The sequence below is a fragment of the Lissotriton vulgaris genome, chromosome 1_1, assembly GCF_964263255.1.
Source record: "Lissotriton vulgaris chromosome 1_1, aLisVul1.2, whole genome shotgun sequence".
NCBI classification, from domain to species: domain Eukaryota; kingdom Metazoa; phylum Chordata; class Amphibia; order Caudata; family Salamandridae; genus Lissotriton; species Lissotriton vulgaris.
In genome coordinates, this window is record NC_141685.1 from 674392302 (window position 1) to 674409145 (window position 16844).

The 16844-nt window shown below is 48.9% G+C and overlaps 1 protein-coding gene across 2 annotated transcripts in view; it reads left to right on the forward strand.

Moving 5' to 3' along the window:
* The window catches only part of SASS6 (SAS-6 centriolar assembly protein), a 222966-nt gene that overhangs the window by 168636 nt on the left and 37486 nt on the right, over positions 1-16844 (forward strand). The gene's annotated exons all lie outside the window — the stretch shown is intronic.

The following is a 16844-nucleotide window of genomic DNA, read 5'->3' on the forward strand; positions in this document are numbered from 1 at the left end:
CAGTCGACGAAGGTCATGCCGTCGACGAGGGTACCGTCGACGGGGGAATCGTCAACAGTGGTCATTACTGAGCTGTGGAAGAAATCCAAGCTGGTAGAAACGTCGTCTCTGACCCTGCCACCATCGACAACACCAGAAACAACGGCAGGGGCTCCTGCAAAAGGTTCTGCGTCTGGCAAACCGACCAAGAAGCAGATTACACCAGACACAACGTCACCAAGTAAGGTGCAAACTCATTTGCCTACGGACATTCTCCAGAGTGAGGAATCTGAGGAAGAAGAACTCCTGGATCAGGCTACTTCCATTTCAGACCTTCACGTGAAATGTCAGAGCACGGATGAGGAACAGGATGAAATGAGCTACCAGGAACACTCTTTCCAAGCTCATGTTCGCACAGAGGTCACCCCGATGGTATGCCTTCCCGCTTCAATCGTAAATGACCTTAAATACCTTATCCAGGACTACAAACAACGTTTCCCGGAAACACCGGCAACTGAGACAGGGGGCCCAACGCCTGCTACAAATACATCAGAAGCAACCCCAAAACAGACACGGCCAGCTACTCAGGTCCGCCATGAGAAAATGCCACCTCAGGTGATAGAATCATCAGATGAGGAGGAAGAACTGGAAGAGGGGGAAGTCTAAGAAATCCAGTCGGACCACGAAGAGGAAGAAGAGTATGTGGCATCTTCCCCAGCTTCACCCCGACCACGCCAAGCAGATTCACCACCAGTGGACATTGGCGGTTTCCTTAGAATAGTGGAAAGAGCAGCAAAGCGATTTCATATGGTGATGGAATCCACTGAGACCGAGTGCTTCTTGCATGACTTCAAGGAGCAAACAAAGAAGACAACGAAGTCTATCCCAATAATAGAATTTCTCTGGGACCAGGAAAAGAAACAGATGCTGACGCCGGCGTCTATACCTGCGGTTGTTCCACGCCTGGATAAAAAATACAAGGCTCCAACCACAGCTCCAGCTTGCCTCAATGGGCACCCGAAACCGGATTCGGTCGTGACCCAGGCGGCCCAAAAGAATTCTCGCAACCCTTCCTCTCCTCTGTCAGCCCCACCGGACAAGGAAGGCAGGAAGTTGGACACAATCGATAAACGGTTTACAACGACATCGGCCATGACCATCAAGGTGGCCAACTCCATAGCCCTGTTGGGGCGTTATAACCGCCAGCTCTGGGAAGATAGTCCCATATTTAGCGGAACTGCCAGACACAGTTCAGGAGGAGGTCAAGGCACTGCTTACGGAGGGTCAAACCTCGGCAGCTGAAATCATTGATTGTGCCCTAGATGTAGCCATGACGGGCTTTCGACAACTAGCCGGGGCAGCAGTCCTGCGCCGTCAGGGATGGCTTAAGGCAACATCATTCAGACAAGAGGTGCAGACGAAGGTGCTGGACATGCCCTTCTACGGCCAACACCTTTTTGGGGACAAGATTGACGAGGCGCTCCAAGCAATCAAGAAAGACACTGATACTGCTAGAGCACTTGGTACTTTGCAGGCAAGGAACCAGTCCTTTCGAGGCAACAAATCCAGGGGCCAGTCCTCCTACAGGGGATCCTATCAAAATAGGTCCTCGTATTCCTACCAGAATAAATCCCAATACCAACAGAAGCAGCAACAAGGTCGTCAGACTTCTTATGGGAGGTCAAACTTCAGAGGCAAAAACCAGAGGAAGGGCACGGGCGTACGCCAGTGACCAATTACTCCAGCCAGTCCAGCAACTATATCCCTCATTAAAAATTGGAGGAAAATTGACCCATTTCCTAGACAATTGGCATCTCATCACCACAGATCGGTGGGTACTTCAATTAATAAGATTCGGCCATTCCCTAGAATTCACCACCATCCCACCTGCAACCCCTCCCCGCAGGCTTCCACACAAACATCTACGCCTCCTGCTCCAGGAAATATCTGCGATGTTGAAGAAAGGAGCGATCGAACGATTTCCATCGTCTCTAATAGGGGAAAGGATTCTATTCCCGCTTCTTTCTTATACGCAAGAAGGAGAAAAAGTGGAGGCCCATTCTAGACCTCAGGGCACTCAACTCTTTCCTGAAGTCAGTTGTTCAGGATGGTGACGATCCAGGAAATACTAGGCATACTGGAAAAGGGAGATTTTATGACATCTTTGGATCTCCAAGATGCCTACTACCACATCCCGATCCTCAAGGGTCACAGAAAATTCCTGAGATTCGAGGTAGCAGGACAGCACTACCAGTTCAAAGTCCTACCGTTTGGCCTCTAATCCGCCCCGCGGATTTTCACCAGGTGCCTTTCACCTGTGGCAGCTTTCCTGCGTCAAATGGGTCACCAAGTCTTCCCCTACCTCGACGACTGGCTGGTAAAGGCACCTTCAGCTGCAGGCGCGACCGAATCCTCCAACGCCTGCACCAATCTTTTTCAGCAGCTAGGATTGACTCTCAATCACGAGAAATCCTGCATGACCCCAACAAGAATAATCACCTTCCTCGGGGCGACCTTGAACACGGAATGCGCAAGGGCATTTCCTTCGAAGGAGAGGAAAAACAAAATAATATCTCTGGCCACGGCTGTGGCATCAAAGAAGTCCCTAAGAGTTCGAACCTACAAATCACTCCTAGGAATGATGTCTTCTTGTGTACTCCTCATCCCTCACTGCAGACTCAGGATGCACCTATTGCAAGAAGCCCTCACGAACCAATGGACACAGAGTACGGGTTCTTTCGAGGACATTGTGAGGATAACACCACAAATATCCAAAAGTCTGGAATGGTGGAGAAATCACAAGAATTTGTCTATAGGACTGCCATTCCTACTTCCAGCAGCACCTCTGGTGATCACCACGGATGCATCCTTGGAAGGCTGGGGAGCTGTCCTCTAGGACCTCCGAATAAGCGGCAAATGGACAAATCAGGAGAAGCAACTCCATATCAATCTTCTGGAACTGAGGGCTGTGTATCTGGCACTACAAGCCTTTTTACCACGCATCCAGAACTCCCAGGTGCTCGTCAGAACGGACAACACCACGACGATGCACTATCTCAACAAACAGGGAGGAACGCGTTCGCTCACTCTATCACGCGAATCGCAAAAGGTCTGGAACTGGCTTGTACTCCATGGGATCACGCTCAGGGCGGACTAAATCCCGGGCAAGGACAACACCATTGCGGACGCCCTAAGCAGACAGAAATCCCTCTCCCACGAATGGGAGCTCGACAAGAGTACGCTGCATCTCATATTCTCAGAATGGGGAGTCCCAGGAATCGACCTGTTTGCCACCAAGGAGAACGCCAAATGCCCAAACTACGCAAGCTGGCGTCCCCAACCAAGGTCACTCGGAAATGCTTTTTCCATCGGTTGGTTCAGCGTATTTGCGTACGCTTTTCCACCATTTCCGATGATTCCCAGGGTCCTCAGGAAGATGAAGGCGGAGCCTTGTACCCTGATCCTAATTTCCCCGTTCTGGCGGAGGCAGCACTGATTCTCGGACCTTCATCGCCTCTCCATCAGGACACCGATTCGTCTGAAGCAGCACCCGCACCTGCTGACAATGTCCAACGGGCAGGTGCAACACCCGAACCTGCAATCGCTCAAGTTATCGGCCTGGCTCATGAGCACATAGAGTTCTGTCATCTAAACATCCCGCAGGAATGCAGGGACGTGCTGGCAAAAGCAAGAGCGGACAGTACCAACAAAACGTACTCTCTAAAATGAAAACGATTCTGCATATGGTGTTTAGAGAAAGGCCTGAAACCACTCCATATCACACCCGAACAGATATTGCCATATCTACTGCACTTGGCACAGTCAGGATTGGCGCATGCATCCATAAAGGTGCATTTGGCGGCCATTTCACGATTCACCAGGACTTACAGGGGACCGTCTGTTTGGTCCAATAGGCTTATCAAGCAGTTCTTAAAGGGACTATATAGATCCTTCCCAAGACCTAGAAGGGTCCCACCGACATGGCACCTCAATTTAGTCCTCAACCAACTCATGAAGCACCCTTTTGAGCCCATTCATCGAGCTTCCATCAAGTACATCTCATGGAAGACTGCTCTGCTGCTCGCTCTAACATCTGCCAGGAGAGTCAGCGAGCTACAGGCTCTATCCATTCAGGAACCCTTCATGCAGTTCAAACAGGACAGGGTGGTGCTAAGGACAAATCCCAAGTTCATACCGAAAGTGCCTTCAGACTTTCACCTTAATGAACCAATGGTTCTACGTTCCTTCTTTGCAAACCCTACCACCGCAGCAGAAAGGACGCTACACTCCTTGGACCTCAAAAGGTGTCTAAAGTTTTACATAGACAAAACAAAGAGCTTCAGGAAGTCATCACAGCTATTTGTGGCCTACAGTAGGCCAAGGATGGGTATGCCTCTAACGAAACAGAGCATCTCAAGGTGGATCTCCTCAGCGATAGCATTCTGCCATGACGGGGCCGGACGGCCTTTGAGTGCTAATGTTAAAGCGCATTCCACCAGAGCGATGTCCACATCAGCAGCGCTGTTCGCTGGAGTGCCGATTTTGGACATATGCAGAGCGGCGACGTGGAAGTCACCGCACACCTTCTCCAGACACTACTGCCTGGATGCTGAACTTATGAAGGATGCAGCAGTGGGCCAGGGGGTGCTTCGCCATCTATTCCAGTGAGGTGAGCCTTCCAACATCCCGCCATCCTGGTATGCACATCTCTTGCTGTTATGATATATTGATGTATGCCAGTGGCGGTGGGTCCATTGGGGGAGTTGGGGCGTTGCACCCCCCCTACCCCCCCCCCCCCCCGCGGTTGTCGGTGTCTCTGAACTTAAGTAAACTCTCAGTTTACTTATGTTCAAAGACGCCGAGGCCGGGAGAACTGACAATCATGTCAGTCAGAATGACGTCGGACCGCCCACCCCTTCAGAGTCTGAAGAGGTGGGCTGTCTGGCGTCATGTTGACTGACAGGCATTGTTAGGGGCAGGCAGCAGCATAAATGCGCATGAGTGGGAAAGGAGGCACGTTTTTTAGCCTTGTCCACTCATGCGCATGTGTGTCTGCTGCTCTGGTTGGCGCATGCCCATTAGGAGAGCGAGGGTTGAGCACAGGCTCAAACCTCGGTCTGGGCGGGCGGGCAGCAAATAACCATGCCCTAAGCCAATCCTGGCGCTGCTGGCAGCGGCAGGATTGGCTGAAAGCCGGGGTTGTCACCAACCTGCCTCTCCAGTGACGCGGTAACTTTGAAGGCGCCATTGCCAACGTGAGAGTCGGTGCAGATGAGGTGCGGACGGCGGACCCGGTAAGTTTTGTTGAAATCCCCCAGTATTGTGAGCGCGAGCCGCATCTGCTGTGTTTACAGGTGCGCATGAATGCCAGCTCATTTCTGCGTCCGGGCTATGTCTTTACTTACACCGGGCAGAAAGGGATTTCTGGAATTAATATATTCAAGAAATTGGCAGGCTCAAGGAATTAACGCCGTGAATGTCACCCTTGCATTCTAGCCCTCTTTAATTACTCTCGGGTCGGTTCATGTCACGGCCCGGTGTGAGTGTCGTAGCATTCAATTATAGTGAACCTCTGGCCCCAGTGATTGCAGACTTTCAGACCGTGCACCCATCACCTAGCATGCAGCGTGCGCAGGGTTTACAATATCAATTCAATTCAAAATATCTTTATTTCGGTAAAGTTTTACCATAAAAGATGTACATAGCATACATTTTAAAACTGGTTTTGATAAAATAATTTGTACAACAAATTATAAAATTTATAAAAATCAACTTTTACAAAATCCCAAGTAGTACACTGTTGACCTGTGTGCGGAAAAGTCAGTTCACAGCCCTAAGGCATTTCCTTCTGATGGACCAGAGCGCGCCCAGGTACTTAGCCACAGCAAACACGATATGGTCAGACAGATCAGTTTTTAGGACTCTAAAAGCAGCCATGCACTTTACAAATCCCAAATTCCTACATAAGGGAACAATCCAGTAACTGCGGATCTCTCGATAGGCGGGGCAAAGAAAGAGGATGTGGAGTTCGGTTTCATCCGAGGTTCTACATGCTGGGCAGGTACTGCTTGCGTCGTCACTCCATTTAGATGTAAATGTTCTGATAGGGAGGGAGCCGTGTCTCCACTGTAGGTATTGTTTCCTAAGTAGAGAAGGGTATACTTTATCCAGAATCGGTTCCAAGTTATAATTGGCCTTGAAGGACATGAAGGAGACTGTCAGAGTCCCAAGGTTTTGTTGGTTGAATAGCAGGGATAATTTGCTATCACGGTATAACTTGGCTAGCTCCTTTTTGGAAATGAGTTGGCACGTACTTAGGGGATCGGACCACATTTTAGAAAGACTCAAACCCTCCAGTTCCAATTTGATGAAATTGAGCCATTTGATTTTTCCAGCGCCCGGGATTGCAAGCACCTCCTGAAGTCCTTGTCTGTAGCTGGCCAGTTCTGGAGTTGTCCATAATCTACGCCAGAAGGCCAGCGGGCGGGGGGCCAGATCTTCATCGAGCGGGCATAAGCCTAGATCCATCCTAAGAGGAACAAGGGGAGTGCTCGGTGGTAGTCCAGCAAGATTTCGGATAAATTTGTTTTCCACTTTCAAGAGGGCTGATGTTCCAACATGGCCCCAAAGTTCGGACCCGTAAATAACAGCACCCTTGGCCTGGGATTTGTAGATCTGCATTGGAGGGCCAATGGGCCTGATTGTGGATTTATTGTTTGCCATCAGCTTCATAATGCCCCCCGAGTGTTGGGTCAATTTGAGTGCTGCCTTCTCCATGTGCGTAGTCCAGGTAAGTTTGTCATTTAGCACGATGCCCAGATATTCGAAGGTTTTCACTCTCTCAAGCCTGGTGTGTGCAATGCTGGGGCTAAAATGGAATTTCTGTGGGGGATTGAGGACCATGAATTTTGTTTTGATGGCATTAATTTCCAATCCGTGGGCCTCACAGAAATCCACGAAGCCATCGAGGATGCGCTGGATGCCCGTTGCCGACTTTGATAACAACAGAGTGTCGTCGGCAAACATGATGGCTGGCACCCTTTCAGCGGCTAATTTCGGGGCATCAGAATTGGGTACCCCCTCTAAGTGGGAGATAACCCCGTTGACATAGAGGCAAAACAGGGTCGGTGCGAGCACACAACCCTGTCTTACCCCCCTGCCAACGGGGAACCTCTCGGACAATGCACCCATCCTGCCATATCTCACCTGGGCGAAATTAGTGCTATGGAGGCGGATTAGGATTTTCAGCAGGCCTTCAGGAACCCCCAATTTGGCAAGGACCTCCCACAGCTTGTTCCGGGGGACCAGGTCGAACGCTGCCCTCAGGTCCACGAATACAGTGTAGAGGCTGCCACCCTCCAACTGCACCGTTTTCCAATAGATGAGGACAAGTCGAAAGACCTGGTCAATGGTGGAGACCTTCTCCCTGAAACCTGCTTGAAAGGGGCTCAGGATATTGAAATCCCTGATCCACTCGTGGAGGCGATTTAGCAGCAACTTTGCAAAAAGTTTTTGGGACACGTCAATCAAACTTATTGGCCTGTAATTGGCCGGGAGCAGAGGGGACCCCTTCTTAAAGATTGGGACTATCTCAGCCCCCGGCCAAGTCGGAGGGATTGGCATGCCGTTCAGAATAGAATTAAATAACACCCTGAAATAGTGAGCCCATATCTTTGGTTCGTGTTTGTAAAGGTCGCCTGGAAGCCTGTCCAGGCCCGGCGCCTTACCAGCAGCCAGGGACGTGATTGCCATGGTTATTTCCTCTACACTAAATCCATCCATGTCAATTACACTGTTGTTAGGAGAGTGAGACACCTCAACAGGGTCGTTCGTCACCTGATCACTGCTATGTGGTTCATACAGATTTTTGAAATGTTCCTCCCAGACAGAGGGTGCTATATTGGCCTCTACCGCTACAAGTGGTTCAGCTGAACCATGCCTGACGATCTGCCAGAAAGTCCGTGCATCTCGACATGCAAGGGCACCTGTCATTTTGGACCAGTTCACCTCGTCCCAATCTATTTTGGCAGCACGAAGGGCTGATTTATAGGCTGATCGTTTCTCCCTGATTACACTTGGAGTGTCTCGCGCTTTAAGTGATTTCAATAGTGCAGCTTTTGCTGCCCCGCAAGAGGCATTGTACCAAGTGGCTCTTTTCTGTTTGAACTTATGAGGCCTGGCCACTGGGTTCAGCACCTCTGCGAGGTTAGTGCATAACTCGGAGTGAATGTTACCAAGTTCGATCATTTGTGCCGGCTTGTATGAGGGGGGATTGGGTACCCCAGGATTACCTGTAAGGTCAAATTCAGATTCGCTATCTGAGTGGTACATGCAGTGCTCTACCTTTTCCAAGGCGGGAACGACTAATGCATAAAGTCTCCCGATGTTACTTTGGTTTTCCAGCAGTTTGGCCCATTTAATTCTGCGCCTATTGCTGGATAGTGCAAGGTCTGTCTGTGGTGCAGGATTACCGTCGGCCTTATCTATTTGTCGGCCATGGATCTCAAATTTTAGTGAGAGCAAGTTGTGATCGCTATCTAGTCTGGGAATTACGCCAAAATCTTTCACTTTCCCCCAGTCCCTAGTTGAGACCATTATGTAGTAAATTCGTGACTCATAACCCAGTCTGTTAAAGGTATTTTTAGGCGGGATGTCACCATTAATCCGGCCATTACAAGCCCTCAACGAGTGACTAAGCGTGAGGGACATTATTTGGGTAGCAAGTGGGGAGCAAAACCTGATCGGTGAGTGTGTCGGGGTAGGGATGTTCCACAATTCATCCTCCTTAGTAGATATACCCACCAGGTGGTCAGGGAGCGGTTCATACTGCTGATTAAAGTCTCCACCTACAATTAATGGGGAGCAGAGATTAAGTGTATCGAGGAACTGCGCCAAGTCCTCGACTGGTCCCGAAGTCGCTGCAACCCCAACTGGTCTTGAGTATATATTGATCAGTGTGACTTTTCCTCCGCCTGTCCAATCGAGGGAGACACACTGGAAGTCCAAAGAATTGGTTTCCAAGTGTGTGGCCCTACATCCCAGGTGGGACCCAACCCAGGTCGAGAGTCCTTCTGATGGTCGGCCCTTTCCTCCCCATTTTGCTTCGATGTCAAAAGTAGCAAAACCCGGCCGAGAATATTTTTCTCTTGCCCATGTCTCTTGGAAGAGACATACATCGTACCCTTCAATGAGATCCCCCCCAATCAGGCGTATCTACTTTATTGGCTAGCCCTGCGACATTCCAGGAGAGAATGGAGATTACTCCCGGAGACTCTGATCTGCTTTTGGTGGCTGGTGACTGAGAACGATCATGTATGAAGAGTTTACCATATTGTTCGGGTGGGGGGACGTCCAGTAGAACGCTATTCAGTTTAGGGCTATGCAATATGGGGGGACTATCTTTATCAATCACATGGGTTTCAGTTTTTAATGGCTTTGGTGGGCTGGTGTTACGCCTACCTGGCCCTACTCTAGATTTGTGAGCCTTCGCCTGGTTTGGTGTTGGAGGAAGAGTTAGACCACCTGTGTGTAGATTTAATGCAGTGGGAGTTAATGATTGGCCCATTGAATGTGACTGAGAGCTTGGTGGAGTAGGTATTGAGGGTGCAATGGTTGGCAAGTGTGGGCGTCAATCCACCTCATCAAGGCACCCGTATCTATTGGAAATCGGTGCTCCATTCCAACCGCCCGGAGCATCTGCCCTGTAGTTACTTTGCCCTCCCCATGTACAGTTCCTATCCGGGATCCTTCTCCAGTTCCCCCCATGGGTTGAGTGGGACCGGGGTGGGTAAAAGAAAGTGAGGGGTCTGGCTACTATAGTTGAATTTGAACTATGGTTGGTCCAGGAGTAGATGGCGTGTGCGGTATTTGGATCCTCAAAGGAGACAATCACGCAATCGCCACTGCTGGACTTTTGCGTGGTGCCTACCCAAGGTACCCTACGCACCACGAGGATTTTGCTCCCTAGGTGGTTGGGTATTGGCTTATTGACATCGAACCAGTGGATCACCTTGTTCTTTAGGGAGGCAAAGTTTTCCTGCTGGTTGTACGTCAATTCTGTAACCCCTGTCAACACTACAACATAGGAACTAACCTCAGGGGGGAGATCTACATAACCCCTTTAGCGTATGTAACTAGTACTAGCTCTCTGAGATGTGAGATGGTTAGGGTTCTGGCCATATTCCCTCGGATTTTGCTGACCTGTCGAGGATGGTACCCTTTGGCCAGGCGTAACTGATGGGGTTGGCGGACGATTTACAACCGCCGGTTGAGTGGTGGTCATCGTTACCCTGTTTGCAGAAATATTAGTGTTAACCTTGCTCCGAGGTTTTGGAATTGGTTTGGCCTTGAGAGTAGCAGTGGAACTGGTAGATGAAAGTACAGAAGGGGAGGGAAGTAAGGTGACATTGGAGGGTCCCAGGGACTTAACCTTCGTAGGCACCAGCGAGTTGGCAGCAGCTGGGATTACAGGGACAGGTGGTGCTATGAGAGGCGGAGTTCCCCGCGGGCCGGTTATTTTGTTGTTCTGCACGGTTATGGTTGCCAAATTTAAAATACTTTTTTCAATTTCCAGGAGTTATGTTTCTATATGGGTAAATCTCACTTCCAGGGGGGAGAGAAGTTTTTTAAGTGTTTCCCAAACGATGGTCAGAAACTAGACGTCCTTTCCTTTGATAGTGCAGAGTGGAGCTCCGGTGGTGTCACTTTCTATTGTAAGATCGTTATTTTCTTGAATGACTACAGAATGTGGGGGAATATTTTCTGGACTCGTTTTCGAGGGAAAGATGGTGGTCATTAGGGAGGGGGCTGGGGGAACCTGTGGTGGTGCCTTGGTTAGTAGCTGGGCCTTAGCTATTTTGGCCTTTTTCCTTGAGTATGCCGAGGTGTTTTTACGCTTCCTTTTGTTATGTAGTCCATTTTGTGACGTGGGGGAATAACCACCTTTTGGTAGCGTGGCATAATTGATTACCGCTTTTGGGGATAGACCCCCCTCTGCTTCCTTCTTTTGCTCATCAATTTTACCCGGAAGGACTTGTGGAGAAAGGGTGGATTTTGGTGTGGATCCCCTCTGTAATAAGGGTATACTAGCCGTTTGCGGTTGGTGGATGTCGACATGTGTAACGATCAGGTTAGGAGCAGTGCCTTGTGGGCGCTCAGGTGTTTTGGCCCATGCAATGGGCCCAAGGGAGGATTTTTTGGCAGCAGTTAGCTCTACAGACAGTCTTCTAGCGGCTTCTAGTTCTATGGAGACCCTATGTTGCATTTTAGATATCTCATTGTCGATTGCAGTGTGGGTCCTAGTAATAAAATCGTCCAAAGTGCCATTTTTCAATTTGGTTTTGGCCGCTCTGTCTCTGAACTCGCGGGTTGCCATGGTAGGCGCAAAAGGGGATCCTCGCGGGGGGTAGGTGTGGGGAGGAGCGGCGGGATCAAATGGTCTGGCCCAGTCCAGTCTCTACCTGCCTCTAACGGCCTAAAACGGCCCGCTCTTTGCCCGGTCTTCGCCCCGGGCTGCGTCCCGCGGTGCGGTATGGTCCTCTCTTCGTTTATACAAGAAGGTTGGGGGCGTGGCCGCCGGGGGAAGAGGCACCAGCTGTGTGGAACTAAGGCTGCTGGTCCTCGCAGTCCCCCGGTAGGCTCGCCGCGCTGTGAGAGACCCGTTTAACTCGACCTGGGAGCGAGATTGCCTTACCACCGACTGTGGACGCTCACACCAGGGAGGACGAGGTCGGGCTGACAGTGAGCGGCACCCGCGGAGCGGGTGTCGCGAAAGGTTGCTTTTCAAACAGGAGCAGGCAGCAGGAAATCCACTCGCAGGTATGGCCAGGAGACACCCACTCAGGCTGTGAAGCACGGCGCTGATATCGCCGAAGGCTGGGGGCGTGGCCGCCGGGGGAAGAGGCACCAGCTGTGTGGAACTAAGGCTGCTGGTCCTTGCAGTCCCCCGGTAGGCTCGCCGCGCTGTGAGAGACCCGTTTAACTCGACCTGGGAGCGAGATTGCCTTACCACCGACTGTGGACGCTCACACCAGGGAGGACGAGGTCGGGCTGACAGTGAGCGGCACCCGCGGAGCGGGTGTCGCGAAAGGTTGCTTTTCAAACAGGAGCAGGCAGCAGGAAATCCACTCGCAGGTATGGCCAGGAGACACCCACTCAGGCTGTGAAGCACGGCGCTGATATCGCCGAAGGCTGGGGGCGTGGCCGCCGGGGGAAGAGGCACCAGCTGTGTGGAACTAAGGCTGCTGGTCCTCGCAGTCCCCCGGTAGGCTCGCCGCGCTGTGAGAGACCCGTTTAACTCGACCTGGGAGCGAGATTGACTTACCACCGACTGTGGACGCTCACACCAGGGAGGACGAGGTCGGGCTGACAGTGAGCGGCACCCGCGGAGCGGGTGTCACGAAAGGTTGCTTTTCAAACAGGAGCAGGCAGCAGGAAATCCACTCGCAGGTATGGCCAGGAGACACCCTATATAGCAATATAGCTCTTATAACGTGCACACACTGAAATTAAAAAAAATGGCGGACTCCAATCAACTCGCAGAAAGGAGGGCTCTGCCGTCCTGTGTTGCCGAGAAAGGGTATTTGTATTTTATACAGGCCCTCGTTTAGAGTAACCATAGCATTCAAAGTTCGCCTCACAGAGAGTCTTTGAAATGTGCAACCTTTTCTGCCATTCAGAGCTGAATTTCGGGGAGGAGAATAAAAAAAAACCATATTTTCTTTTTTAACTTCTTCCCTGCCTCCTCTAGATTGAGTTTGGCTAGTGCTAGCATTTACAAATGGACTCAGGCGTGAATTTACAAGAGGGCAATGGTCTGTGGTGAGTGTACACAACATCGTGTTGTATCGTGCTTGGCTACTTTTGGTATACTTTTGTTTGTGTATTCATTAATTGATTGTCCCTGTACCCAGTGTTGGAAAAAGTTTGTTTCCGGGGCTTCTTTCTAAATTGATTCTTGAGCGTGGTTAATTTCCAAAGCAGTTGCTGTTGCTTCAGTGGGCAGGAAAGGTCGGGCTCCGAGTACCAGAAGGTGTGTAATTTAGACACACGGGGCACATTATTTCCCAGCATGACTGCAGTAGAATGTTTCTAATTGGTAATACCCATTATGGAAGAATTCATGCGCCCTGTGTATCTTCCGATCAATTATGTGGCATCATATGAGCTCAACAAAATATTTCCCACATGGTGTACCCTCCTGAACTGTACAGTAAACCTCTAATTTATGTCTGTGCCTCTCCCGCAGACTCGTTTCCTTCTATGTTAACTTCTATTTGAGGCACACTGTTCATGTTGCTTAGCATATATAAACCCTCTCCTTCCGATGAAATACTTGCTGCTAATTGTTTTTCTTTTTGCTATTTGCTCAAGGTTTATGAATGAATATATGTACCTGTGTTATGAAAATCCACTCTCTGGCCAAACAGGTTAACCTTTAAGCCCCAGATCCCGTTCATGTGCTTTGGTGATTCAGGTGGCTCAGACCCAGTGACGCAGGGATTAAGGCATTAGTTGGAAATCGCTATAACAGGTAGCGAGATCCTCTGGGTAAGAGAATCAAGAATAGTCTTTTAATGCATTTTTCTCTTACTCAGCCCTGCCACTATGGTATTTTTTCACATCAAAATACTTTGCTCTCTCAAGTCAAGTGATGCCAAATACCAGGGCACAACGTTGCATTGGTCCTTAAGTTCTGTCATTTCGGTCATAAGCGATTAGGTAGACTCCTCAAGAGGGGATACCGGATTACCTGCTGAATCACACACTCCCTCGGCTGCTGTATGCTTAACACACCCTAAGCCTATATGGTGTTAGTATATATAGTGCTTTGTAGAGTGCATGCTTGAAGCCTTGAATGCTTGTGCTGTGAAGTATGTATGCCCTTGAGTGCTATAGTGACTATAGCACTCAAGGGCATACATACTTCACAGCATAGTGCACCAAGGTCTGCGAGTTCCATATTACAATTCCACTCCAGCTGTTGTATCCGGCGTGCTGTCTGCCGTACTCATTTCATTCCTTGTGCATGCTGCCAGGTTTCAGGCCGAGCATCTACCTCCTCCAGGCAATACATCTGGACTTACACCACCTTGTGAGGCTCGCCCTCTGCTTAAGGCCTAAGAATGATACAAGACTCCAGTGATAAAAGGAAATTGGAATCCCACAGCTGCCATTGGGCGCTGGAGGTGAGAAGGGATAACATCACTTTCACCACTTGTACTTTGATCCCAGCAACGAAAAACCTTTGGAGTTTGAGTTTGAAAATGCACAGTTTACTAACTCTTTTTTCAAAATTTTAGATGTTCAGGCTCGCTCGCTACGCTCGCTCGACATGGTGCACTCTGACAGAAAGTTTACGCCCACCACTTTCAAATGTCACCATCCGCCACTGATTTATGCTAATGTTTTAAAGTCGCATGGTAATATGTGTATTATCTGAAATGACTATATAGCATGATTACATCAGAAATGTGCATAATGTATTGCTGACTACTCTGATTCAGGCATGTGAATCTATGAAAGACACCCCTAATACTGGATAAGAAACGTGTTACTTACCTGTAACAGCAGTTATCCAGTATTGGTGTCTTTCATAGATTCACATGCAACCCTCCCGCCTCCCCTGGAAGGACTCACGTTTCTCTCTAACTGTATTGCACCTACCTAGCTTGGTGCGTACGAAAATCTGAGAGACTGAGGCCCCTGTCAGGAAGGTTCTAGAGGGAGGTGATAGCTGATTGGCTGGCTCTAAGAGTTTGGTCCTTTTTACATAAGGACAAGGATAGGCTACTAAGGTGAGGCCCTTAGGCCTACTTTTCTCTATGTATGTCTATAGGACATTACTTTTCTATGTACCGGAGGCTCCCGTCTCGACGACGGGGAATGATTCAGGCATGTGAATCTATGAAAGACACCAATACTGGATAACTGCTGTTACAGGTAAGTAACGCGTTTCATCAGCAGTTCCCAACCTAGATATTTTAGTGCATCGTAAGGCTTTTGTGGAAATGTTCAGACACGCTCAAGGATGGTATTCAGCTTGCAGACATGGGGTGTATCTTGTTTTCCTGACCAAATCCAGCACTAATAGCTTCCTCTCTTCCACTGTGCATCATTTAAGGGTTTATACAGTGTGTAATCACTATACACAGGCTTTATTGGGCTTAATTCAGCCCAGTGTTCTTTGTGGTGTAGCCTGGTCTAACAGAGATTGTGAATGGTCAGTCTGGGCTTTCTGCTAAAGATGTGTGCAGCCTACCAAAGGGATCTGTCCGCTTGCACTCTATTAACATGTCCAGAGCAATCACAAGTTGTATGCAGGACATCCTTTTGGTGAGTGGGAATTGTGCCACCATGGATGATCCTCAGGCATCTTGATACCATATGCATCGTGGTATCAGATGGACCTAATTTGCGTAGGACCATTGGTACCTTTGCCTCGTTCTTCCATGAGGACCCTACCTTTGGAGCTCTCGTGTGAGCTTGAAAGTCTTAAAAGCCTTCACTGTCCCGCGAATACTCTGTACCTGTTCCTGTTGAATGTGAGGCAACACACACTGTGCCTCTAGAAGGACAAGGAGTGGACACAAAGTAGTGGTTGACACAATAAGTTTACATGTGGAAATGTTGCACAATGCACAATATTGGAGTGGTCTTTTAAATTAAAATTGTAAATCTGATAAATGCCCAGCTCTGACTTGGGGCTTCTGCACACTTCATGTCAGCCACAGTCTAACTGCTAAGGATGCCTCCTGCGCTCTCAAAAGCATTCAGATACTGCTCAGGTTCTTAATCTCATTCTGTCACCAGGGTGCAGAAGTGTGCCCCTTCTGGGCACCTGGTCAAGGGCTCCAGGAACTCGGGCAAAACAACCCACTGCCAGGGTAGGGGGGAGAGTAGTGCTTGCGCATCTTTGAGATCCTGGCACTTAGGATATTACAATTGGTACTCAGTGGCGATCAAGGGAAGCCAAGCCGTCTAGCACTCTTAAAACTAATTAAATAAAGTTATTTGCCGTACATTACAAATGAGCACCATAAGTACTCTTTTCTCCTGCATACCAGCCCATACACAATAGGTGTAAGATAAGGGGCTTGCTGTTCTGATTACGGGTATGTTACAGGGCTTTGCTTTTAATTAGTTCTGCTTGATGCAGAAAGAGCGTTTATTAACTTAGCATAATACCAACCTATCTTGACCTAGAATTTTAATCTTTATGTTGAAAAATGTGCTTCTTTTCAGGGCAATATAAAGTGAAATTGCTATTGAGTTTCTGTGTAGTAGTAAAATGGCAGAAAAATGTCTGCACAGTGAGAGATTGTTAAAGGAGAACTCCGCAAAATGATGTTTACATGAAACTGTTGATGTAATTATTTAGCCGATTGTCTCACACGCGTTTGAGACGGCAAACGGATGACTGATGGAGAACGTCTAAGGACGCTACGCGTTACTTTGAAGTAAGAGTTTGAGCAATGAAAGCTTGGAGATTTATAGTTTGTTCGTGTCACTAGCGGTAATACTTCCACCACTTACCCCACCCTGCACCTTAGCTTTGCGCACTCATTTTTGTAGCCCACACACAAGAGCACTTTGATAGATCCCCTCTACCTCTCCTAACACGATACATTCCCTCACTGTCACTTCTCCCTGCTTCCTCCCCAGCTCTCCGTGATCAAGGGCGCCTAAGCCCGAAATGCATTGGAGTTCAATGTTCAAATGTAAATGGATTATAACACTGGTCATCTTCCGATATGCTGTTGAATATCGAAGTTAATCATCCTTAAAGGGATCATTCGTAAATAACAATAGAAATGAAATAATAAAGATTTACAACTTCAAAACAGAAGCACCTCCGTGTGATCTAA